Here is a 23155-nt window from a genome sequence, read left to right as displayed (position 1 = left end):
AGCAGGCCAACTCATACTTACCTGACAGGGGAGGCACCATGATCATGTAGGTGGTCCTCCCAGGGTGAGGCTCATCCATTGCACTGCGGGTGGGTTGACCCCTGCGATTTCCCCAAATGTGGGAAACTCGACTGTATAATTTGTGATACTGGGGGACTGCGTTCGCGCTATCCCCCGAATATTTAAGGAAAAAATAGGTTTGCTGTGCTTTATGAATATCGATAAGATCTGTAATCTCATGTGAATATTAGTCCCTCAATTACTCTCTCCCTAATCCCCCATTAATGCAACTGAGGTTCTTGCGTCCGGGGGTGGAATTCCTTTCTAGCTCAGACCCTGCTTGCTTGCCCATCACCACATATATAGCCTTGTTGTAGCTGCTTTCTCGCAAGTTCAACAGTTCCACTGCTGGATTATATTTTTTCGCCTGAGGACGACTGCTTGTGTTGCGATCGACACGTCGTGATTTATTTTATTTCATACCTTCGTGGCTTTACCGAAATAACCAAAGAGTATAGATAACACAGTTAAATTATCCATAATAGAGGTTTGTTGGGTGGTTGGCGGGTTTAACGACACATTTATATATTGACGAGGTCTAACCCAAAACACCTCTATTTTGGATGATATTGGTTCACGAAAGCCTACGTGTAATAAATAAATTATCTTAGATTCTGCCTTGCAAACCAGATTTGTTGGTGATTGGCCAGTGGCATGGTGAAAAGCTGATCATCTTGCTGGTTTAACACGCAAAAAATACTGTGAAAACAAATTCAGCGCAATTTACTAAACACCTTATGCTTTGCTGTCACAGGCTATGAGTTATATCGGTTGATAATAATGTTTATGAAAATAAGAACGGTGCCTTTTTATAGTCGTGTCATATAAAAAAATGCCATTACTTCCTTAACTCTTAAACGGCAACTATATCTTGAGTCAACATTACCCAGAATGCTATGGAGAATTTTACTCGTAAACTATGCCTTAGCTCACAAAATTTGAAATTTCCAAAAAAGTGTTTTTTTCGTAACGTGTTATTTGTAGTTTTTTAAACGACAGTGTTTATTTTTAATCATTTTTAAGTATTGCCACGTAAAAGATTTATAATGCCCATAGAGTAGAGGTACAGGGTATTTGTTCATATAGGGATAGTGGAAGCAGGCCAACTCATACTTACCTGACAGGGGAGGCACCATGATCATTTAGGTGGTTTTTTTAGGGTGAGGCTCATCCATTGCACTGCGGGTGGGTTGACCCCTGCGATTTCCCCAAATGCGAGAAACTCGACTGTATAATTTGTGAATCTGGGGGACTGCGTTTTGCGCTATCCCCCGAATATTTTAGGAAAAAATAGGTTTGCTGTGCTTTATGAATATCGACAAGATCTGTAGTCTCATGTGAATCTTAGTCCCTAATCACTCTCTCCCTAATCCCTCTCTCCCTTAATCCCCCATTAATGCAACTGAGGTTCTTGCGTCCGGGGGTGGAATTCCTTTCCAGCTCAGACCCTGCTTGCTTGCCCATCGCCACATATATAGCCTTGTTGTAGCTGCTTTCTCGCAAGTTCAACAGTTCCACTGCTGGATTATACTTTTTCCGCCTGAGGACGACTGCTTGTGTTGCGATCGACACGTCATGATTTATTTTATTTCATACCTACGTGGCTTTACCGAAATAACCAAAAAGTATAGATAACACAGTCAAATTATCCATAATAGAGGTTTGTTGGGTGGTTTGCGTGTTTAACGACACATTCATATATTGACGAGATCTAACCCAAAACACCTCTATTTTGGATGATATTGGTCCCGAAAGCCTACGTGTAATAATTACATTATTGGTGACTGCTAATAATGTAAACCAGATTTGTTGGTGATTGGCCAGTGGCATGGTGAAAAGCTGATCATCTTGCTGGTTTAACACGCAAAAAATACTGTGAAAACAAATTCAGCGCAATTTACTAAACACCTTATGCTTTGCTGTCACAGGCTATGAGTTATATCGGTTGATTATAATGTTTATGAAAATAAGAACGGTGCCTTTTTATAGTCGTGGCATATAAAAAAATGCCATTACTTCCTTAACTCTTAAATGGCAACTATATTTTGAGTCAACATTACCCAGAATGCTATGGAGAATTTTACTCGTAACCTATGCCTTAGCTCACAAAATTTGAAATTTCCAAAAAGTGTATATTTTCGTAACGTGTTATTTGTAGTTTTTTAAATGACAGTGTTTATTTTTTAAATAATTTTTAAGTATCGCCACGTGAAAGATTTCTAATGCCCATAGAGTAGAGGTACAGGGTATTTGTTCATATAGGGATAGTGGAAGCAGGCCAACTCATACTTACCTGACAGGGTAGGCACCATGATCATTTAGGTGGTCCTCCCAGGGTTAGGCTCATCCATTGCACTGCGGGTGGGTTGACCCCTGCGATTTCCCCAAATGCGGGAAACTCGACTGTATAATTTGTTATACTGGGGGACTGCGTTCGCGCTATCCCCCGAATATTTAAGGAAAAAAATAGGTTTGCTGTGCTTTATGAATATCGATTAGATCTGTAATCTCATGTGAATCTTAGTACCTTATCACTCTCTCCCTAATCCCTCTCTCCCTAATCCCCCATTAATGTAACTGAGGTTCTTGCGTCCGGGGGCGGAATTCCTTTCCAGCTCAGTCCCTGCTTGCTTGCCCATCGCCACATATATAGCCTTGTTGTAGCAGCTTTCTCGCAATTTCAACAGTTCCACTGCTGGATTATATTTTTTCCGCCTGAGGACGACTGCTTGTGTTGCGATCGACATGTGGTGATTTATTTTATTTCATACCTACGTGGCTTTACCGAAATAACCAAAGAGTATAGATAACACAGTCAAATTATCCATAATAGGGGTTTGTTGAGTGGTTGGCGGGTTTAACGACACATTTATACATTGACGAGATCTAACCCAAAACACCTCTATTTTGGATGATATTGGTCCCGAAAGCCTACGTGTAATAATTACATTATTTTTGATTCAGCCTTGCAAACCAGATTTGTTGGTGATTGGCCAGTGGCATGGTGAAAAGCTGATCATCTTGCTGGTTTAACACGCAAAAAATACTGTGAAAACAAATTCAGCGCAATTTACTAAACACCTTATGCTTTGCTGTCACAGGCTATGAGTTATATCGGTTGATAATAATGTTCATGAAAATAAGAACGGTGCCTTTTTATAGTCGTGGCATATAAAAAAAAATGCCATTACTTCCGTAACTCTTAAATGGAAACTATATTTTGAGTCAACATTACCCAGAATGCTATGGAGAATTTTACTCGTAACCTATGCCTTAGCTCACAAAATTTGAAATTTCCAAAAAAGTGTATATTTTCGTAACGTGTTATTTGTAGTTTTTTAAACGACAGTGTTTATTTTTTTAATCATTTTTAAGCATCGAAACGTAAAAGATTTATAATGCCCATAGAGTAGAGGTACAGGGTATTTGTTCATATAGGGATAGTGGAAGCAGGCCAACTCATACTTACCTAACAGGGGAGGCACCATGATCATTTAGGTGGTCCTCCCAGGGTGAGGCTCATCCATTGCACTGCGGGTGGGTTGACCCCTGCGATTTCCCCAAATGCGGGAAACTCGACTGTATAATTTGTGATACTGGGGGACTGCGTTCGCGCTATCCCCCGAATATTTAAGGAAAAAATAGGTTTGCTGTGTTTTATGAATATTGATAAGATCTGTAATCTCATGTGAATCTTAGTCCCTAATCACTCTCTCCCTAATCCCTCACTCCCTAATCCCCCATTAATGCAACTGAGGTTCTTGCGTCCGGGGGTGGAATTCCTTTCCAGCTCAGACCCTGCTTGCTTGCCCATCGCCACATATATAGCCTTGTTGTAGCTGCTTTCTCGCAAGTTCAATAGTTCCACTGCTGGATTATATTTTTTCCGCCTGAGGACGACTGCTTGTGTTGCGATCGACATGTCGTGATTTATTTTATTTCATACCCACGTGGCTATTCCGAAATTACCAAAGAGTATAGATAGAGGTTTGTTGGGTGGTTGGCGGGTTTAACGACACATCTATATATTGACGAGATCTAACCCAAAACACCTCTATTTTGGATGATATTGGTCCCGAAAGCCTACGTGTAATAATTACATTATTTTTGATTCAGCCTTGCAAACCAGATTTGTTGGTGATTGGCCAGTGGCATGGTGAAAAGCTGATCATCTTGCTGATTTAACACGCAAAAAATACTGTGAAAACAAATTCAGCGCAATTTACTAAACCCCGTATGCTTTGCTGTCACAGGCTATGAGTTATATCGGTTGATAATAATGTTTATGAAAATAAGAACGGTGCCTTTTTATAGTCGTGGCATATAAAAAAATGCCATTACTTCCTTAACTCTTAAATGGCAACTATATCTTGAGTCAACATTACCGAGAATGCTATGGAGAATTTTAATTGTAAGCTATGCTTTAGCTCACAAAATTAGAAATTTCCAAAAAAGTGTATATTTTCGTAACGTGTTATTTGTAGTTTTTTTAAACGACAGTGTTTATTTCTTAAATCATTTTTAAGTATCGCCACGTAAAATATTTATAATGCCCATAGAGTAGAGGTACAGGGTATTTGTTCATAGAGGGATAGTGGAAGCAGGCCAACTCATACTTACCTGACAGGGGAGGCACCATGATAATTTAGGTGGTCCTCCCAGGGTGAGGCTCATCTATTGAACTGCGGGTGGGTTGACCCCTGCGATTTCCTCAAATGCGGGAAACTCGACTGTATAATTTGTGATACTGGGGGACTGCGTTCGCGCTAATACCTCGAATATTTAAGGAAAAAATAGGTTTGGTGTGCTTTATGAATATCGATAAGATCTGTAATCTCATGTGAATCTTAGTCCGTAATCACTCTCTCCCTAATCCCTCTCTCCCTAATCCCCCATTAATGCAACTGAGGTTCTTGCGTCCGGGGGTGGAATTCCTTTCCAGCTCAGACCCTGCTTGCTTGCCCATCGCCACATATATAGCCTTGTTGTAGCTGCTTTCTCGCAAGTTCAACAGTTCCACTGCTGGATTATATTTTTTCCTCCTGAGGACAACTGCTTGTGTTGCGATCGACACGTCGTGATTTATTTTATTTCATACCTACGTGGCTTTACCGAAATAACCAAAGAGTATAGATAACACAGTCAAATTTTCCATAATAGAGGTTTGTTGGGTGGTTGGCGGGTTTAACGACACATATATTGACGAGATCTAACCCAAAACACCTCTATTTTGGATGATATTGGTCCCGAAAGCCTACGTGTAATAATTACATTATTGGTGACTGCTAATAATGTAAACCAGATTTGTTGGTGATTGGCCAGTGGCATGGTGAAAAGCTGATCATCTTGCTGGTTTAACACGCAAAAAATACTGTGAAAACAAATTCAGCGCAATTTACTAAACACCTTATGCTTTGCTGTCACAGGCTATGAGTTATATCGGTTGATTATAATGTTTATGAAAATAAGAACGGTGCCTTTTTATAGTCGTGGCATATAAAAAAATGCCATTACTTCCTTAACTCTTAAATGGCAACTATATCTTGAGTCAACATTACCGAGAATGCTATGGAGAATTTTAATTGTAAGCTATGCTTTAGCTCACAAAATTAGAAATTTCCAAAAAAGTGTATATTTTCGTAACGTGTTATTTGTAGTTTTTTTAAACGACAGTGTTTATTTCTTAAATCATTTTTAAGTATCGCCACGTAAAATATTTATAATGCCCATAGAGTAGAGGTACAGGGTATTTGTTCATAGAGGGATAGTGGAAGCAGGCCAACTCATACTTACCTGACAGGGGAGGCACCATGATAATTTAGGTGGTCCTCCCAGGGTGAGGCTCATCTATTGAACTGCGGGTGGGTTGACCCCTGCGATTTCCTCAAATGCGGGAAACTCGACTGTATAATTTGTGATACTGGGGGACTGCGTTCGCGCTAATACCTCGAATATTTAAGGAAAAAATAGGTTTGGTGTGCTTTATGAATATCGATAAGATCTGTAATCTCATGTGAATCTTAGTCCGTAATCACTATCTCCCTAATCCCTCTCTCCCTAATCCCCCATTAATGCAACTGAGGTTCTTGCGTCCGGGGGTGGAATTCCTTTCCAGCTCAGACCCTGCTTGCTTGCCCATCGCCACATATATAGCCTTGTTGTAGCTGCTTTCTCGCAAGTTCAACAGTTCCACTGCTGGATTATATTTTTTCCTCCTGAGGACAACTGCTTGTGTTGCGATCGACACGTCGTGATTTATTTTATTTCATACCTACGTGGCTTTACCGAAATAACCAAAGAGTATAGATAACACAGTCAAATTTTCCATAATAGAGGTTTGTTGGGTGGTTGGCGGGTTTAACGACACATATATTGACGAGATCTAACCCAAAACACCTCTATTTTGGATGATATTGGTCCCGAAAGCCTACGTGTAATAATTACATTATTGGTGACTGCTAATAATGTAAACCAGATTTGTTGGTGATTGGCCAGTGGCATGGTGAAAAGCTGATCATCTTGCTGGTTTAACACGCAAAAAATACTGTGAAAACAAATTCAGCGCAATTTACTAAACACCTTATGCTTTGCTGTCACAGGCTATGAGTTATATCGGTTGATTATAATGTTTATGAAAATAAGAACGGTGCCTTTTTATAGTCGTGGCATATAAAAAAATGCCATTACTTCCTTAACTCTTAAATGGCAACTATATTTTGAGTCAACATTACCCAGAATGCTATGGAGAATTTTACTCGTAACCTATGCCTTAGCTCACAAAATTTGAAATTTCCAAAAAGTGTATATTTTCGTAACGTGTTATTTGTAGTTTTTTAAATGACAGTGTTTATTTTTTAAATAATTTTTAAGTATCGCCACGTAAAAGATTTATAATGCCCATAGAGTAGAGGTACAGGGTATTTGTTCATATAGGGATAGTGGAAGCAGGCCAACTCATACTTACCTGACAGGGTAGGCACCATGATTATTTAGGTGGTCCTCCCAGGGTTAGGCTCATCCATTGCACTGTGGGTGGGTTGACCCCTGCGATTTCCCCAAATGCGGGGAAACTCGAATGTATAATTTGTTATACTGGGGGACTGCGTTCGCGCTATCCCCCGAATATTTAAGGAAAAAAATAGGTTTGCTGTGCTTTATGAATATCGATTAGATCTGTAATCTCATGTGAATCTTAGTACCTTATCACTCTCTCCCTAATCCCTCTCTCCCTAATCCCCCATTAATGCAACTGAGGTTCTTGCGTCCGGGGGCGGAATTCCTTTCCAGCTCAGACCCTGCTTGCTTGCCCATCGCCACATATATAGCCTTGTTGTAGCTGCTTTCTCGCAAGTTCAACAGTTCCACTGCTGGATTATATTTTTTCCGCCTGAGGACGACTGCTTGTGTTGCGATCGACATGTGGTGATTTATTTTATTTCATACCTACGTGGCTTTACCGAAATAACCAAAGAGTATAGATAACACAGTCAAATTATCCATAATAGGGGTTTGTTGAGTGGTTGGCGGGTTTAACGACACATTTATATATTGACGAGATCTAACCCAAAACACCTCTATTTTGGATGATATTGGTCCCGAAAGCCTACGTGTAATAATTACATTATTTTTGATTCAGCCTTGCAAACCAGATTTGTTGGTGATTGGCCAGTGGCATGGTGAAAAGCTGATCATCTTGCTGGTTTAACACGCAAAAAATACTGTGAAAACAAATTCAGCGCAATTTACTAAACACCTTATGCTTTGCTGTCACAGGCTATGAGTTATATCGGTTGATAATAATGTTCATGAAAATAAGAACGGTGCCTTTTTATAGTCGTGGCATATAAAAAAATGCCATTACTTCCGTAACTCTTAAATGGAAACTATATTTTGAGTCAACATTACCCAGAATGCTATGGAGAATTTTACTCGTAACCTATGCCTTAGCTCACAAAATTTGAAATTTCCAAAAAAGTGTATATTTTCGTAACGTGTTATTTGTAGTTTTTTAAACGACAGTGTTTATTTTTTTAATCATTTTTAAGTATCGAAACGTAAAAGATTTATAATGCCCATAGAGTAGAGGTACAGGGTATTTGTTCATATAGGGATAGTGGAAGCAGGCCAACTTATACTTACCTGACAGGGGAGGCACCATGATCATTTAGGTGGTCCTCCCAGGGTGAGGCTCATCCATTGCACTGCGGGTGGGTTGACCCCTGCGATTTCCCCAAATGCGGGAAACTCGACTGTATAATTTGTGATACTGGGGGACTGCGTTCGCGCTATCCCCCGAATATTTAAGGAAAAAATAGGTTTGCTGTGTTTTATGAATATTGATAAGATCTGTAATCTCATGTGAATCTTAGTCCCTAATCACTCTCTCCCTAATCCCTCACTCCCTAATCCCCCATTAATGCAACTGAGGTTCTTGCATCCGGGGGTGGAATTCCTTTCCAGCTCAGACCCTGCTTGCTTGCCCATCGCCACATATATAGCCTTGTTGTAGCTGCTTTCTCGCAAGTTCAATAGTTCCACTGCTGGATTATATTTTTTCCGCCTGAGGACGACTGCTTGTGTTGCGATCGACATGTCGTGATTTATTTTATTTCATACCTACGTGGCTATTCCGAAATAACCAAAGAGTATAGATAGAGGTTTGTTGGGTGGTTGGCGGGTTTAACGACACATCTATATATTGACGAGATCTAACCCAAAACACCTCTATTTTGGATGATATTGGTCCCGAAAGCCTACGTGTAATAATTACATTATTTTTGATTCAGCCTTGCAAACCAGATTTGTTGGTGATTGGCCAGTGGCATGGTGAAAAGCTGATCATCTTGCTGATTTAACACGCAAAAAATACTGTGAAAACAAATTCAGCGCAATTTACTAAACCCCGTATGTTTTGCTGTCACAGGCTATGAGTTATATCGGTTGATAATAATGTTTATGAAAATAAGAACGGTGCCTTTTTATAGTCGTGGCATATAAAAAAATGCCATTACTTCCTTAACTCTTAAATGGCTACTATATCTTGAGTCAACATTACCGAGAATGCTATGGAGAATTTTACTTGTAAGCTATGCTTTAGCTCACAAAATTAGAAATTTCCAAAAAAGTGTATATTTTCGTAACGTGTTATTTGTAGTTTTTTTAAACGACAGTGTTTATTTTTTAAATCATTTTTAAGTATCGCCACGTAAAATATTTATAATGCCCATAGAGTAGAGGTACAGGGTATTTGTTCATAGAGGGATAGTGGAAGCAGGCCAACTCATACTTACCTGACAGGGGAGGCACCATGATCATGTAGGTGGTCCTCCCAGGGTGAGGCTCATCCATTGAACTGCGGGTGGGTTGACCCCTGCGATTTCCTCAAATGCGGGAAACTCGACTGCATAATTTGTGATACTGGGGGACTGCGTTAGTGCTAATACCTCGAATATTTAAGGAAAAAATAGGTTTGGTGTGCTTTATGAATATCGATAAGATCTGTAATCTCATGTGAATCTTAGTCCGTAATCACTCTCTCCCTAATCCCTCTCTCCCTAATCCCCCATTAATGCAACTGAGGTTCTTGCGTCCGGGGGTGGAATTCCTTTCCAGCTCAGACCCTGCTTGCTTGCCCATCGCCACATATATAGCCTTGTTGTAGCTGCTTTCTCGCAAGTTCAACAGTTCCACTGCTGGATTATATTTTTTTCGCCTGAGGACGACTGCTTGTGTTGCGATCGACACGTCGTGATTTATTTTATTTCATACCTACGTGGCTTTACCGAAATAACCAAAGAGTATAGATAACACAGTCAAATTATCCATAATAGAGGTTTGTTGGGTGGTTGGCGGGTTTAACGACACATTTATATATTGACGAGATCTACCCCAAAACACCTCTATTTTGGATGATATTGGTCCCGAAAGCCTACGTGTAATAATTACATTATTTTTTATTCAGCCTTGCAAACCAGATTTGTTGGTGATTGGCCAGTGGCATGGTGAAAAGCTGATCATCTTGCTGGTTTAACACGCAAAAAATACTGTGAAAACAAATTCAGCGCAATTTACTAAACACCTTATGCTTTGCTGTCACAGGCTATGAGTTATATCGGTTGATAATAATGTTTATGAAAATAAGAACGGTGCCTTTTTATAGTCGTGGCATATAAAAAATGCCATTACTTCCTTAACTCTTAAATGGCAACTATATTTTGAGTCAACATTACCCAGAATGCTTTGGAGAATTTTACTCGTAACCTATGCCTTAGCTCACAAAATTTGAAATTTCCAAAAAAGTGTATATTTTCGTAACGTGTTATTTGTAGTTTTTTAAACGACAGTGTTTATTTTTAAAATAATTTTTAAGTATCGCCACGTAAAAGATTTCTAATGCCCATAGAGTAGAGGTACAGGGTATTTGTTCATATAGGGATAGTGGAAGCAGGCCAACTCATACTTACCTGACGGTGGATGCACCATGATCATTTAGGTGGTCCTCCCAGGGTGAGGCTCATCCATTGCACTGCGGGTGGGTTGACCCCTGCGATTTCCCCAAATGCGGGAAACTCGACTGTATAATTTGTTATACTGGGGGACTGCGTTCGCGCTATCCCCCGAATATTTAATGAAAAAAATAGGTTTGCTGTGCTTTATGAATATCGATAAGATCTGTAATCTCATGTGAATCTTAGTCCCTAATCACTCTCTCCCTAATCCCTCACTCCCTAATCCCCCATTAATGCAACTGAGGTTCTTGCGTCCGGGGGTGGAATTCCTTTCCAGCTCAGACCCTACTTGCTTGCCCATCGCCACATATATAGTCTTGTTGTAGCTGCTTTCTCGCAAGTTCAATAGTTCCACTGCTGGATTATATTTTTTCCGCCTGAGGACGACTGCTTGTGTTGCGATCGACATGTCGTGATTTATTTTATTTCATACCTACGTGGCTATTCCGAAATAACCAAAGAGTATAGATAGAGGTTTGTTGGGTGGTTGGCGGGTTTAACGACACATCTATATATTGACGAGATCTAACCCAAAACACCTCTATTTTGGATGATATTGGTCCCGAAAGCCTACGTGTAATAATTACATTATTTTTGATTCAGCCTTGCAAACCAGATTTGTTGGTGATTGGCCAGTGGCATGGTGAAAAGCTGATCATCTTGCTGATTTAACACGCAAAAAATACTGTGAAAACAAATTCAGCACAATTTACTAAACACCTTATGCTTTGCTGTCACAGGCTATGAGTTATATCGGTTGATAATAATGCTTATGAAAATAAGAACGGTGCCTTTTTATAGTCGTGGCATATAAAAAAATGCCATTACTTCCTTAACTCTTAAATGGCAACTATATCTTGAGTCAACATTACCGAGAATGCTATGGAGAATTTTACTTGTAAACTATGCTTTAGCTCACAAAATTTGAAATTTCCAAAAAAGTGTATATTTTCGTAACGTGTTATTTGTAGTTTTTTAAACGACAGTGTTTATTTTTTTAATCATTTTTAAGTATCGCCACGTAAAATATTTATAATGCCCATAGAGTAGAGGTACAGGGTATTTGGTCATAGAGGGATAGTGGAAGCAGGCCAACTCATACTTACCTGACAGGGGAGGCAGCATGATCATTTAGGTGGTCCTCCCAGGGTGAGGCTCATCCATTGCACTGCGGGTGGGTTGACCCCTGCGATTTCCTCAAATGCGGGAAACTCGACTGTATAATTTGTGATACTGGGGGACTACGTTCGCGCTAATACCTCGAATATTTAAGGAAAAAATAGGTTTGCTGTGCTTTCTGAATATCGATAAGATCTGTAATCTCATGTGAATCTTAGTCCGTAATCACTCTCTCCCTAATCCCTATCTCCCTAATCCCCCATTAATGCAACTGAGGTTCTTGCGTCCGGGGGTGGAATTCCTTTCCAGCTCAGACCCTGCTTGCTTGCCCATCGCCACATATATAGCCTTGTTGTAGCTGCTTTCTCGCAAGTTCAACAGTTCCACTGCTGGATTATATTTTTTTCGCCTGAGGACGACTGCTTGTGTTGCGATCGACACGTCGTGATTTATTTTATTTCATACCTACGTGGTTTTACCGAAATAACCAAAGAGTATAGATAACACAGTCAAATTATCCATAATAGAGGTTTGTTGGGTGGTTGACGGGTTTAACGACACATTTATATATTTCGATTTAAAGCTTTCGTGACTGCAATGATTCATCTTCTTTGGTTCTTTCGGTAAAGTCACGTAGAATGAGAATAAAATAATAAATTGATAAAATAAAATAATACAATAATATTCTCACGACGTTTCGGCCACAACACAAGCGGCCTTCATCAGGTGAAGGGGGCGAGACTGTCTGGTAGGACAGCGCTGGAGTGAGAGAGCCACGTTCAGATCACGGCTTTTAAGCTGTGTGAGAGGAACAAAGAGCCTTGACAAAGGAATTAGCATAAAATTTAGCATTGAAATGGCTGAATGATTAGCTTGTGACTGGTCACAGAAATAGCTATGTTAAAAGTTAAAGCATACACATCCGCAGAGGCACCCATTGTTAAAAGGAATTAGCATAGAATTTAGCATTGAAATAGCTAAGTTAAGGCATACACATCCGCAGAGGCACCCCTTGACAATGGGATTAGCATAGAATTTAGCATTGAAATGGCTGAGTGATTCGCTTGTAACTGCTACAGAAATAGTTACGTTGAAGTCAGAGCATACACATTCACCGAGGCACTTAGTACAAATCAAACAGGAGAATTTAGCATTGAAATAACTGGGTGATTTGCTAGTGACTGGTCACAGAAATGACTACACATCTGACGTATTCACAGTACTATATAGTGAACCAATAAAAACTAAAATATAAATTACCTTCATGTTATCAATACACTCTATATTCTCCAATCAGCTAAGCTACCAACCATAAGTCGTTATATATCACAATGCTATATGGCGAAAAAATGGGTGGATTCTTACCCTCAAATTTCCGTACCACGGATAGCTACGGGCCCCGTTCAGACGGACGAGTTCGTCCATGGTCGGAACAGAGGAGGGGGAGAGAGACAGCTGCGAAGCCCTAGTATACTCCATGTTGTAAACCATACCATTAACCGTGGTGTGAGAGGTATTAAGAGGCAATGCTGGCGAAAGAGCTGCGGTCTGAAGGTCATCGTAAAATTACAATTAATTAAGAACAGAAATGATTTAACACATCTTTCCAGTGGTTACTAAGCCTGAATCCATCTTCTCGGTTGAAATTGTCTCTGTGCTTGTATATGTGAATGGCCTCATGAACGATGTGAATGGCCTCATGAACGATGAGGCCATTCACATATACAAGCACAGAGACAATTTCAACAGAGAAGATGGATTCAGGCCATTCACATATACAAGCACAGAGACAATTTCAACCGAGAAGATGGATTCAGGCTTAGTAACCACTGGAAAGATGTGTTAAATCATTTCTGTTCTTAATTAATTGTAATTTTACGATGACCTTCAGACCGCAGCTCTTTCGCCAGCATTGCCTCTTAATACCTCTCACAACACGGTTAATGGTATGGTTTACAACATGGAGTATACTAGGGCTTCGCAGCTGTCTCTCTCCCCCTCCTCTGTTCCGACCATGGACGAACTCGTCCGTCTGAACGGGGCCCGTAGCTATCCGTGGTACGGAAATTTGAGGGTAAGAATCCACCCATTTTTTCGCCATATAGCATTGTGATATATAACGACTTATGGTTGGTAGCTTAGCTGATTGGAGAATATAGAGTTTATTGATAACATGAAGGTAATTTATATTTTAGTTTTTCTTGGTTCACTATATAGTACTGTGAATAGCTCAGATGTTTAGTCATTTCTGTGACCAGTCACTAGCAAATCACCCAGTTATTTCAATGCTAAATTCGCCTAGTTATTTCAATGCTAAATTCTCCTGTTTGATTTGTACTAAGTGCCTCGGTGAATGTGTATGCTCTGACTTCAACGTAACTATTTCTGTAGCAGTTACAAGCGAATCACTCAGCCATTTCAATGCTAAATTCTATGCTAATCCCATTGTCAAGGGGTGCCTCTGCGGATGTGTATGCCTTAACTTAGCTATTTCAATGCTAAATTCTATGCTAATTCCTTTTAACAATGGGTGCCTCTGCGGATGTGTATGCTTTAACTTTTAACATAGCTATTTCTGTGACCAGTCACAAGCTAATCATTCAGCCATTTCAATGCTAAATTTTATGCTAATTCCTTTGTCAAGGCTCTTTGTTCCTCTCACACAGCTTAAAAGCCGTGATCTGAACGTGGCTCTCTCACTCCAGCGCTGTCCTACCAGACAGTCTCGCCCCCTTCACCTGATGAAGGCCGCTTGTGTTGTGGCCGAAACGTCGTGAGAATATTATTGTGTTATTTTATTTGATCAATTTATTATTTTATTCTCATTCTACGTGACTTTACCGAAAGAACCAAAGAAGACATTTATATATTGACGAGATCTAACCCAAAACACCTCTATTTTGGATGATATTGGTCCCGAAAGCCTACGTGTAATAATTACATTATTTTTGATTCAGCCTTGCAAACCAGATTTGTTGGTGATTGGCCAGTGGCATGGTGAAAAGCTGATCATTTTGCTGGTTTAACACGCAAAAAATACTGTGAAAACAAATTCAGCGCAATTTACTAAACACCTTATGCTTTGCTGTCACATGCTATGAGTTATATCGGTTGATAATAATGTTTATGAAAATAAGAACGGTGCCTTTTTATAGTCGTGGCATATAAAAAAATGCCATTACTTCCTTAACTCTTAAATGGCAACTATATCTTGAGTCAACATTACCTAGAATGCTATGGAGAATTTTACTCGTAAACTATGCCTTAGCTCACAAAATTAGAAATTTCCAAAAAAGTGTATATTTTCGTAACGTGTTATTTGTAGTTTTTTAAACGACAGTGTTTATTTTTTTAATCATTTTTAAGTATCGCCACGTAAAAGATTTATAATGCCCATAGAGTAGAGGTACAGGGTATTTGTTCATATAGGGATAGTGGAAGCAGGCCAACTCATACTTACCTGACAGGGGAGGCACCATGATCATTTAGGTGGTCCTCCCAGGGTAAGGCTCATCCATTGCACTGCGGGTGGGTTGACCCCTGCGATTTCCCCAAATGCGGGAAACTCGACTGTATAATTTGTGATACTGGGGGACTGCGTTCGCGCTATCCCCCGAATATTTAAGGAAAAAATAGGTTTGCTGTGCTTTATGAATATCGATAAGATCTGTAATCTCATGTGAATCTTAGTACCTAATCACTCTCTCCCTAATCCCTCTCTCCCTAATCCCCCATTAATGCAACTGAGGTTCTTGCGTCCGGGGGTGGAATTCCTTTCCAACTCAGACCCTGCTTGTTTGCCCATCGCCACATATATAGCCTTGTTGTAGCTGCTTTCTCGCAAGTTCAACAGTTCCACTGCTGGATTATATTTTTTCCGCCTGAGGACGACTGCTTGTGTTGCGATCGACATCATGTCGTGAGTTATTTTATTTCATACCTACATGGCTTTACCGAAATAACCAAAGAGTATAGATAACACAGTCAAATTATCCATAATAGAGGTTTGTTGGGTGGTTGGCGGGTTTAACGACACATTTATATATTGACGAGATCTAACCCAAAACACCTCTATTTTGGATGATATTGGTCCCGAAAGCCTACGTGTAATAATTACATTATTTTTGATTCAGCCTTGCAAACCAGATTTGTTGGTGATTGGCCAGTGGCATTGTGAAAAGCTGATCATCTTGCTGGTTTAACACGCAAAAAATACTGTGAAAACAAATTCAGCGCAATTTACTAAACACCTTATGCTTTGCTGTCACAGGCTATGAGTTATATCGGTTGATAATAATGTTTATGAAAATAAGAACGGTGCCTTTTTATAGTCGTGGCATATAAAAAATGCCATTACTTCCTTAGCTCTTAAATGGCAACTATATCTTGAGTCAACATTACCCAGAATGCTATGGAGAATTTTACTCGTAAACTATGACTTAGCTCACAAAATTTGAAATTTCCAAATAAGTGTATATTTTCGTAACGTGTTATTTGTAGTTTTTTAAACGACGGTGTTTATTTTTTTAATCATTTTTAAGTATCGCCACGTAAAAGATTTATAATGCCCATAGAGTAGAGGTACAGGGTATTTGTTCATATAGGGATAGTGGAAGCAGGCCAAATCATACTTACCTGACAGGGGAGGCACCATGATCATTTAGGTGGTCCTCCCAGGGTGAGGCTCATCCATTGCACTGCGGGTGGGTTGACTCCTGCGATTTCCCCAAATGCGGGAAACTCGACTGTATAATTTGTGATACTGGGGGACTGCGTTCGCGCTATCCCCTGAATATTTAAGGAAAAAATAGGTTTGCTGTGCTTTATTAATATCGATAAGATCTGTAATCTCATGTGAATCTTAGTACCTAATCACTTTCTCCCTAATCCCCCATTAATGCAACTGAGGTTCTTGCTTCCGGGGGTGGAATTCCTTTCCAGCTCAGACCCTGCTTGCTTGCCCATCGCCACATATATAGCCTTGTTGTAGCTGCTTTCTCGCAAGTTCAACAGTTCCACTGCTGGATTATATTTTTTCCTCCTGAGGACAACTGCTTGTGTTGCGATCGACACGTCGTGATTTATTTTATTTCATACCTACGTGGCTTTACCGAAATAACCAAAGAGTATAGATAACACAGTCAAATTTTCCATAATAGAGGTTTGTTGGGTGGTTGGCGGGTTTAAGGACACATTTATAAATTGACGAGATCTAACCCAAAACATCTCTATTTTGGATGATATTGGTCCCGAAAGCCTACGTGTAATAATTACATTATTTTTGATTCAGCCTTGCAAACCAGATGTGTTGGTGATTGGCCAGTGGCATGGTGAAAAGCTGATCATCTTGCTGGTTTAACACGCAAAAAATACTCTGAAAACAAATTCAGCGCAATTTACTAAACACCTTATGCTTTGCCGTCACAGGCTATGAGTTATATCGGTTGATAATAATGTTTATGAAAATTAGAACGGTGCCTTTTTATAGTCGTGGCATATAAAAAATGCCATTATTTCCTTAGCTCTTAAATGGCAACTATATCTTGAGTCAACATTACCCAGAATGCTATGGAGAATTTTACTCGTAAACTATGCCTTAGCTCACAAAATTTGAAATTTCCAAATAAGTGTATATTATCGTATCGTGTTATTTGTAGTTTTTTAAACGACGGTGTTTATTTTTTTAATCATTTTTAAGTATCGCCACGTAAAAGATTTATAATGCCCATAGAGTAGAGGTACAGGGTATTTGTTCATATAGGGATAGTGGAAGCAGGCCAAATCATACTTACCTGACAGGGGAGGCACCATGATCATTTAGGTGGTCCTCCCAGGGTGAGGCTCATCCATTGCACTGCGGGTGGGTTGACCCCTGCGATTTCCCCAAATGCGGGAAACTCGACTGTATAATTTGTGATACTGGGGGACTGTGTTCGCGCTATCCCCTGAATATTTAAGGAAAAAATAGGTTTGCTGTGCTTTATTAATATCGATAAGATCTGTAATCTCATGTGAATCTTAGTACCTAATTCCTTTCCAGCTCAGACCCTGCTTGCTTGCCCATCGCCATATATATAGCCTTGTTGTAGCTGCTTTCTCGCAAGTTCAACAGTTCCACTGCTGGATTATATTTTTCCGCCTGAGGACGACTGCTTGTGTTGCGATCGACATGTCGTGAGTTATTTTATTTCATACCTACGTGGCTTTACCGAAATAACCAAAGAGTATAGATAACACAGTCAAATTATCCATAATAGAGGTTTGTTGGGTGGTTGGCGGGTTTAAGGACACATTTATAAATTGACGAGATCTAACCCAAAACACCTCTATTTTGGATGATATTGGTCCCGAAAGCCTATGTGTAATAATTACATTATTTTTTATTCAGCCTTGCAAACCAGATTTGTTGGTGATTGGCCAGTGGCATGGTGAAAAGCTGATCATCTTGCTGGTTTAACACGCAAAAAATACTGTGAAAACAAATTCAGCGCAATTTACTAAACACCTTATGCTTTGCTGTCACAGGCTATGAGTTATATCGGTTGATAATAATGTTTATGAAAATAAGAACGGTGCCTTTTTATAGTCGTGGCATATAAAAAATGCCATTACTTCCTTAGCTCTTAAATGGCAACTATATCTTGAGTCAACATTACCCAGAATGCTATGGAGAATTTTACTCGTAAACTATGCCTTAGCTCACAAAATTTGAAATTTCCAAATAAGTGTATATTATCGTATCGTGTTATTTGTAGTTTTTTAAACGACGGTGTTTATTTTTTTAATCATTTTTAAGTATCGCCACGTAAAAGATTTATAATGCCCATAGAGTAGAGGTACAGGGTATTTGTTCATATAGGGATAGTGGAAGCAGGCCAAATCATACTTACCTGACAGGGGAGGCACCATGATCATTTAGGTGGTCCTCCCAGGGTGAGGCTCATCCATTGCACTGCGGGTGGGTTGACCCCTGCGATTTCCCCAAATGCGGGAAACTCGACTGTATAATTTGTGATACTGGGGACTGCGTTCGCGCTATCCCCTGAATATTTAAGGAAAAAATAGGTTTGCTGTGCTTTATGAATATCGATAAGATCTGTAATCTCATGTGAATCTTAGTACCTAATCACTCTCTCCCTAATCCCCCATTAATGCAACTGAGGTTCTTGCTTCCGGGGATGGAATTCCTTTCCAGCTCAGACCCTGCTTGCTTGCCCATCGCCACATATATAGCCTTGTTGTAGCTGCTTTCTCGCAAGTTCAACAGTTCCACTGCTGGATTATATTTTTTCCTCCTGAGGACAACTGCTTGTGTTGCGATCGACACGTCGTGATTGATTTTATTTCATACCTACGTGGCTTTACCGAAATAACCAAAGAGTATAGATAACACAGTCAAATTTTCCATAATAGAGGTTTGTTGGGTGGTTGGCGGGTTTAACGACACATTTATATATTGACGAGATCTAACCCAAAACACCTCTATTTTGGATGATATTGGTCCCGAAAGCCTACGTGTAATAATTACATTATTTTTGATTCAGCCTTGCAAACCAGATTTGTTGGTGATTGGCCAGTGGCATGGTGAAAAGCTGATCATCTTGCTGGTTTAACACGCAAAAAATACTGTGAAAACAAATTCAGCGCAATTTACTAAACACCTTATGCTTTGCCGTCATAGGCTATGAGTTATATCGGTTGATAATAATGTTTATGAAAATAAGAACGGTGCATTTTTATAGTCGTGGCATATAAAAAAATGCCATTACTTCCTTAACTCTTAAATGGCAACTATATCTTGAGTCAACATTACCCAGAATGCTATGGAGAATTTTACTCGTAAACTATGCCTTAGCTCACAAAATTTGAAATTTCCAAATAAGTGTATATTTTCGTAACTTGTTGTTTGTAGTTTTTTAAACGACAGTGTTTATTTTTTTAATCATTTTTAAGTATCGCCACGTAAAAGATTTATAATGCCCATAGAGTAGAGGTACAGGGTATTTGTTCATATAGGGATAGTGGAAGCAGGCCAAATCATACTTACCTGACAGGGGAGGCACCATGATCATTTAGGTGGTCCTCCCAGGGTGAGGCTCATCCATTGCACTGCGGGTGGGTTGACCCCTGCGATTTCCCCAAATGCGGGAAACTCGACTGTATAATTTGTGATACTGGGGGACTGCGTTCGCGCTATCCCCTGAATATTTAAGGAAAAAATAGGTTTGCTGTGCTTTATTAATATCGATAAGATCTGTAATCTCATGTGAATCTTAGTACCTAATCACTCTCTCCCTAATCCCCCATTAATGCAACTGAGGTTCTTGCTTCCGGGGGTGGAATTCCTTTCCAGCTCAGACCCTGCTTGCTTGCCCATCGCCACATATATAGCCTTGTTGTAGCTGCTTTCTCGCAAGTTCAACAGTTCCACTGCTGGATTATATTTTTTCCTCCTGAGGACAACTGCTTGTGTTGCAATCGACACGTCGTGATTTATTTTATTTCATACCTACGTGGCTTTACCGAAATAACCAAAGAGTATAGATAACACAGTCAAATTTTCCATAATAGAGGTTTGTTGGGTGGTTGGCGGGTTTAACGACACATTTATATATTGACGAGATGTAACCCAAAACACTTCTATTTTGGATGATATTGGTCCCGAAAGCCTACGTGTAATAATTACATTATTTTTTATTCAGCCTTGCAAACCAGATTTGTTGGTGATTGGCCAGTGGCATGGTGAAAAGCTGATCATCTTGCTGGTTTAACACGCAAAAAATACTCTGAAAACAAATTCAGCGCAATTTACTAAACACCTTATGCTTTGCCGTCATAGGCTATGAGTTATATCGGTTGATAATAATGTTTATGAAAATAAGAACGGTGCCTTTTTATAGTCGTGGCATATAAAAAAATGCCATTACTTCCTTAACTCTTAAATGGCAACTATATCTTGAGTCAACATTACCCAGAATGCTATGGAGAATTTTACTCGTAAACTATGCCTTAGCTCACAAAATTTGAAATTTCCAAATAAGTGTATATTTTCGTAACGTGTTATTTGTAGTTTTTTAAACGACAGTGTTTATTTCTTTAATCATTTTTAAGTATCGCCACGTAAAAGATTTATAATGCCCATAGAGTAGAGGTACAGGGTATTTGTTCCTATAGGGATAGTGGAAGCAGGCCAACTCATACTTACCTGACAGGGGAGGCACCATGATCATTTAGGTGGTCCTCCCAGGGTGAGGCTCATCCATTGCACTGCGGGTGGGTTGACCCCTGCGATTTCCCCAAATGCGGGAAATTTGAATGTATAATTTGTGATACTGGGGGACTGCGTTCGCGCTATCCCCTGAATATTTAAGGAAAAATAGGTTTGCTGTGCTTTATTAATATCGATAAGATCTGTAATCTCATGTGAATCTTAGTACCTAATCACTCTCTCCCTAATCCCCCATTAATGCAACTGAGGTTCTTGCTTCCGGGGGTGGAATTCCTTTCCAGCTCAGACCCTGCTTGCTTGCCCATCGCCACATATATAGCCTTGTTGTAGCTGCTTTCTCGCAAGTTCAACAGTTCCACTGCTGGATTATATTTTTTCCTCCTGAGGACAACTGCTTGTGTTGCGATCGACACGTCGTGATTTATTTTATTTCATACCTACGTGGCTTTACCGAAATAACCAAAGAGTATAGATAACACAGTCAAATTTTCCATAATAGAGGTTTGTTGGGTGGTTGGCGGGTTTAACGACACATTTATATATTGACGAGATCTAACCCAAAACACCTCTATTTTGGATGATATTGGTCCCGAAAGCCTACGTGTAATAATTACATTATTTTTGATTCAGCCTTGCAAACCAGATTTGTTGGTGATTGGCCAGTGGCATGGTGAAAAGCTGATCATCTTGCTGGTTTACCACGCAAAAAATACTGTGAAAACAAATTCAGCGCAATTTACTAAACACCTTATGCTTTGCCGTCATAGGCTATGAGTTATATCGGTTGATAATAATGTTTATGAAAATAAGAACGGTGCCTTTTTATAGTCGTGGCATATAAAAAAATGCCATTACTTCCTTAACTCTTAAATGGCAACTATATCTTGAGTCAACATTACCCAGAATGCTATGGAGAATTTTACTCGTAAACTATGCCTTAGCTCACAAAATTTGAAATTTCCAAATAAGTGTATATTTTCGTAACGTGTTATTTGTAGTTTTTTAAACGACAGTGTTTATTTTTTTAATCATTTTTAAGTATCGAAACGTAAAAGATTTATAATGCCCATAGAGTAGAGGTACAGGGTATTTGTTCATATAGGGATAGTGGAAGCAGGCCAACTCATACTTACCTGACAGGGGAGGCACCATGATCATTTAGGTGGTCCTCCCAGGGTGAGGCTCATCCATTGCACTGCGGGTGGGTTGACCCCTGCGATTTCCCCAAATGCGGGAAACTCGACTGTATAATTTGTGATACTGGGGGACTACGTTCGCGCTATCCCCTGAATATTTAAGGAAAAAATAGGTTTGCTGTGCTTTATTAATATCGATAAGATCTGTAATCTCATGTGAATCTTAGTACCTAATCACTCTCTCCCTAATCCCCCATTAATGCAACTGAAGTTCTTGCGTCTGGGGGTGGAATTCCTTTCCAGCTCAGACCCTGCTTGCTTGCCCATCGCCATATATATAGCCTTGTTGTAGCTGCTTTCTCGCAAGTTCAACAGTTCCACTGCTGGATTATATTTTTCCGCCTGAGGACGACTGCTTGTGTTGCGATCGACATGTCGTGAGTTATTTTATTTCATACCTACGTGGCTTTACCGAAATAACCAAAGAGTATAGATAACACAGTCAAATTATCCATAATAGAGGTTTGTTGGGTGGTTGGCGGGTTTAAGGACACATTTATAAATTGACGAGATCTAACCCAAAACACCTCTATTTTGGATGATATTGGTCCCGAAAGCCTATGTGTAATAATTACATTATTTTTTATTCAGCCTTGCAAACCAGATTTGTTGGTGATTGGCCAGTGGCATGGTGAAAAGCTGATCATCTTGCTGGTTTAACACGCAAAAAATACTGTGAAAACAAATTCAGCGCAATTTACTAAACACCTTATGCTTTGCCGTCATAGGCTATGAGTTATATCGGTTGATAATAATGTTTATGAAAATAAGAACTGTGCCTTTTTATAGTCGTGGCATATAAAAAAATGCCATTACTTCCTTAACTCTTAAATGGCAACTATATCTTGAGTCAACATTACCCAGAATGCTATGGAGAATTTTACTCGTAAACTATGCCTTAGCTCACAAAATTTGAAATTTCCAAATAAGTGTATATTTTCGTAACGTGTTATTTGTAGTTTTTTAAACGACAGTGTTTATTTTTTTAATCATTTTTAAGTATCGAAACGTAAAAGATTTATAATGCCCATAGAGTAGAGGTA

At 39.5% G+C, this 23155-nt stretch overlaps 18 non-coding genes across 18 annotated transcripts; all 18 read left to right on the top strand.

Annotated features, from left to right (window-relative positions):
* The first annotated feature begins 13 nt into the window (after positions 1-13).
* LOC142929213 (U1 spliceosomal RNA) lies at positions 14-177 on the top strand. Its single transcript, XR_012945435.1, has one exon. It is a non-coding gene; the product is annotated as a U1 spliceosomal RNA (small nuclear RNA).
* A 992-nt stretch (positions 178-1169) lies between these two features.
* On the top strand, positions 1170-1334 carry LOC116946293 (U1 spliceosomal RNA). Its single transcript, XR_004403464.2, has one exon. It is a non-coding gene; the product is annotated as a U1 spliceosomal RNA (small nuclear RNA).
* A 1011-nt stretch (positions 1335-2345) lies between these two features.
* Positions 2346-2509, top strand: LOC142929210 (U1 spliceosomal RNA). The gene has a single exon (XR_012945432.1). It is a non-coding gene; the product is annotated as a U1 spliceosomal RNA (small nuclear RNA).
* Positions 2510-3521: 1012 nt separating this feature from the next.
* Positions 3522-3685, top strand: LOC142929202 (U1 spliceosomal RNA). Its single transcript, XR_012945424.1, has one exon. It is a non-coding gene; the product is annotated as a U1 spliceosomal RNA (small nuclear RNA).
* Positions 3686-4672: 987 nt separating this feature from the next.
* On the top strand, positions 4673-4836 carry LOC142929212 (U1 spliceosomal RNA). Its single transcript, XR_012945434.1, has one exon. It is a non-coding gene; the product is annotated as a U1 spliceosomal RNA (small nuclear RNA).
* Positions 4837-5845: 1009 nt separating this feature from the next.
* Positions 5846-6009, top strand: LOC116946351 (U1 spliceosomal RNA). Its single transcript, XR_004403520.1, has one exon. It is a non-coding gene; the product is annotated as a U1 spliceosomal RNA (small nuclear RNA).
* Positions 6010-7016: 1007 nt separating this feature from the next.
* Positions 7017-7181, top strand: LOC116946346 (U1 spliceosomal RNA). The gene has a single exon (XR_004403515.1). It is a non-coding gene; the product is annotated as a U1 spliceosomal RNA (small nuclear RNA).
* Positions 7182-8191: 1010 nt separating this feature from the next.
* LOC116946304 (U1 spliceosomal RNA) lies at positions 8192-8355 on the top strand. The gene has a single exon (XR_004403474.1). It is a non-coding gene; the product is annotated as a U1 spliceosomal RNA (small nuclear RNA).
* A 987-nt stretch (positions 8356-9342) lies between these two features.
* On the top strand, positions 9343-9506 carry LOC116946348 (U1 spliceosomal RNA). The gene has a single exon (XR_004403517.1). It is a non-coding gene; the product is annotated as a U1 spliceosomal RNA (small nuclear RNA).
* Positions 9507-10515: 1009 nt separating this feature from the next.
* On the top strand, positions 10516-10679 carry LOC116946343 (U1 spliceosomal RNA). Its single transcript, XR_004403513.1, has one exon. It is a non-coding gene; the product is annotated as a U1 spliceosomal RNA (small nuclear RNA).
* A 987-nt stretch (positions 10680-11666) lies between these two features.
* LOC116946347 (U1 spliceosomal RNA) lies at positions 11667-11830 on the top strand. The gene has a single exon (XR_004403516.1). It is a non-coding gene; the product is annotated as a U1 spliceosomal RNA (small nuclear RNA).
* A 3309-nt stretch (positions 11831-15139) lies between these two features.
* LOC116946309 (U1 spliceosomal RNA) lies at positions 15140-15303 on the top strand. Its single transcript, XR_004403479.1, has one exon. It is a non-coding gene; the product is annotated as a U1 spliceosomal RNA (small nuclear RNA).
* A 1011-nt stretch (positions 15304-16314) lies between these two features.
* On the top strand, positions 16315-16478 carry LOC116946321 (U1 spliceosomal RNA). The gene has a single exon (XR_004403491.1). It is a non-coding gene; the product is annotated as a U1 spliceosomal RNA (small nuclear RNA).
* Positions 16479-17471: 993 nt separating this feature from the next.
* On the top strand, positions 17472-17635 carry LOC116946313 (U1 spliceosomal RNA). Its single transcript, XR_004403483.1, has one exon. It is a non-coding gene; the product is annotated as a U1 spliceosomal RNA (small nuclear RNA).
* A 934-nt stretch (positions 17636-18569) lies between these two features.
* On the top strand, positions 18570-18732 carry LOC116946325 (U1 spliceosomal RNA). The gene has a single exon (XR_004403495.2). It is a non-coding gene; the product is annotated as a U1 spliceosomal RNA (small nuclear RNA).
* Positions 18733-19726: 994 nt separating this feature from the next.
* Positions 19727-19890, top strand: LOC116946308 (U1 spliceosomal RNA). Its single transcript, XR_004403478.1, has one exon. It is a non-coding gene; the product is annotated as a U1 spliceosomal RNA (small nuclear RNA).
* A 994-nt stretch (positions 19891-20884) lies between these two features.
* Positions 20885-21048, top strand: LOC116946342 (U1 spliceosomal RNA). The gene has a single exon (XR_004403512.1). It is a non-coding gene; the product is annotated as a U1 spliceosomal RNA (small nuclear RNA).
* A 993-nt stretch (positions 21049-22041) lies between these two features.
* LOC116946332 (U1 spliceosomal RNA) lies at positions 22042-22205 on the top strand. The gene has a single exon (XR_004403502.1). It is a non-coding gene; the product is annotated as a U1 spliceosomal RNA (small nuclear RNA).
* Positions 22206-23155: the final 950 nt, after the last annotated feature.

Source organism: Petromyzon marinus, chromosome 26 (genome assembly GCF_048934315.1).
Source record: "Petromyzon marinus isolate PM22_M1 ecotype Great Lakes invasive population chromosome 26, UKy_Petmar_22M1.pri1.0, whole genome shotgun sequence".
NCBI classification, from domain to species: Eukaryota; Metazoa; Chordata; class Hyperoartia; order Petromyzontiformes; family Petromyzontidae; genus Petromyzon; species Petromyzon marinus.
This window is presented reverse-complemented; position numbering and strand designations above follow the sequence as displayed.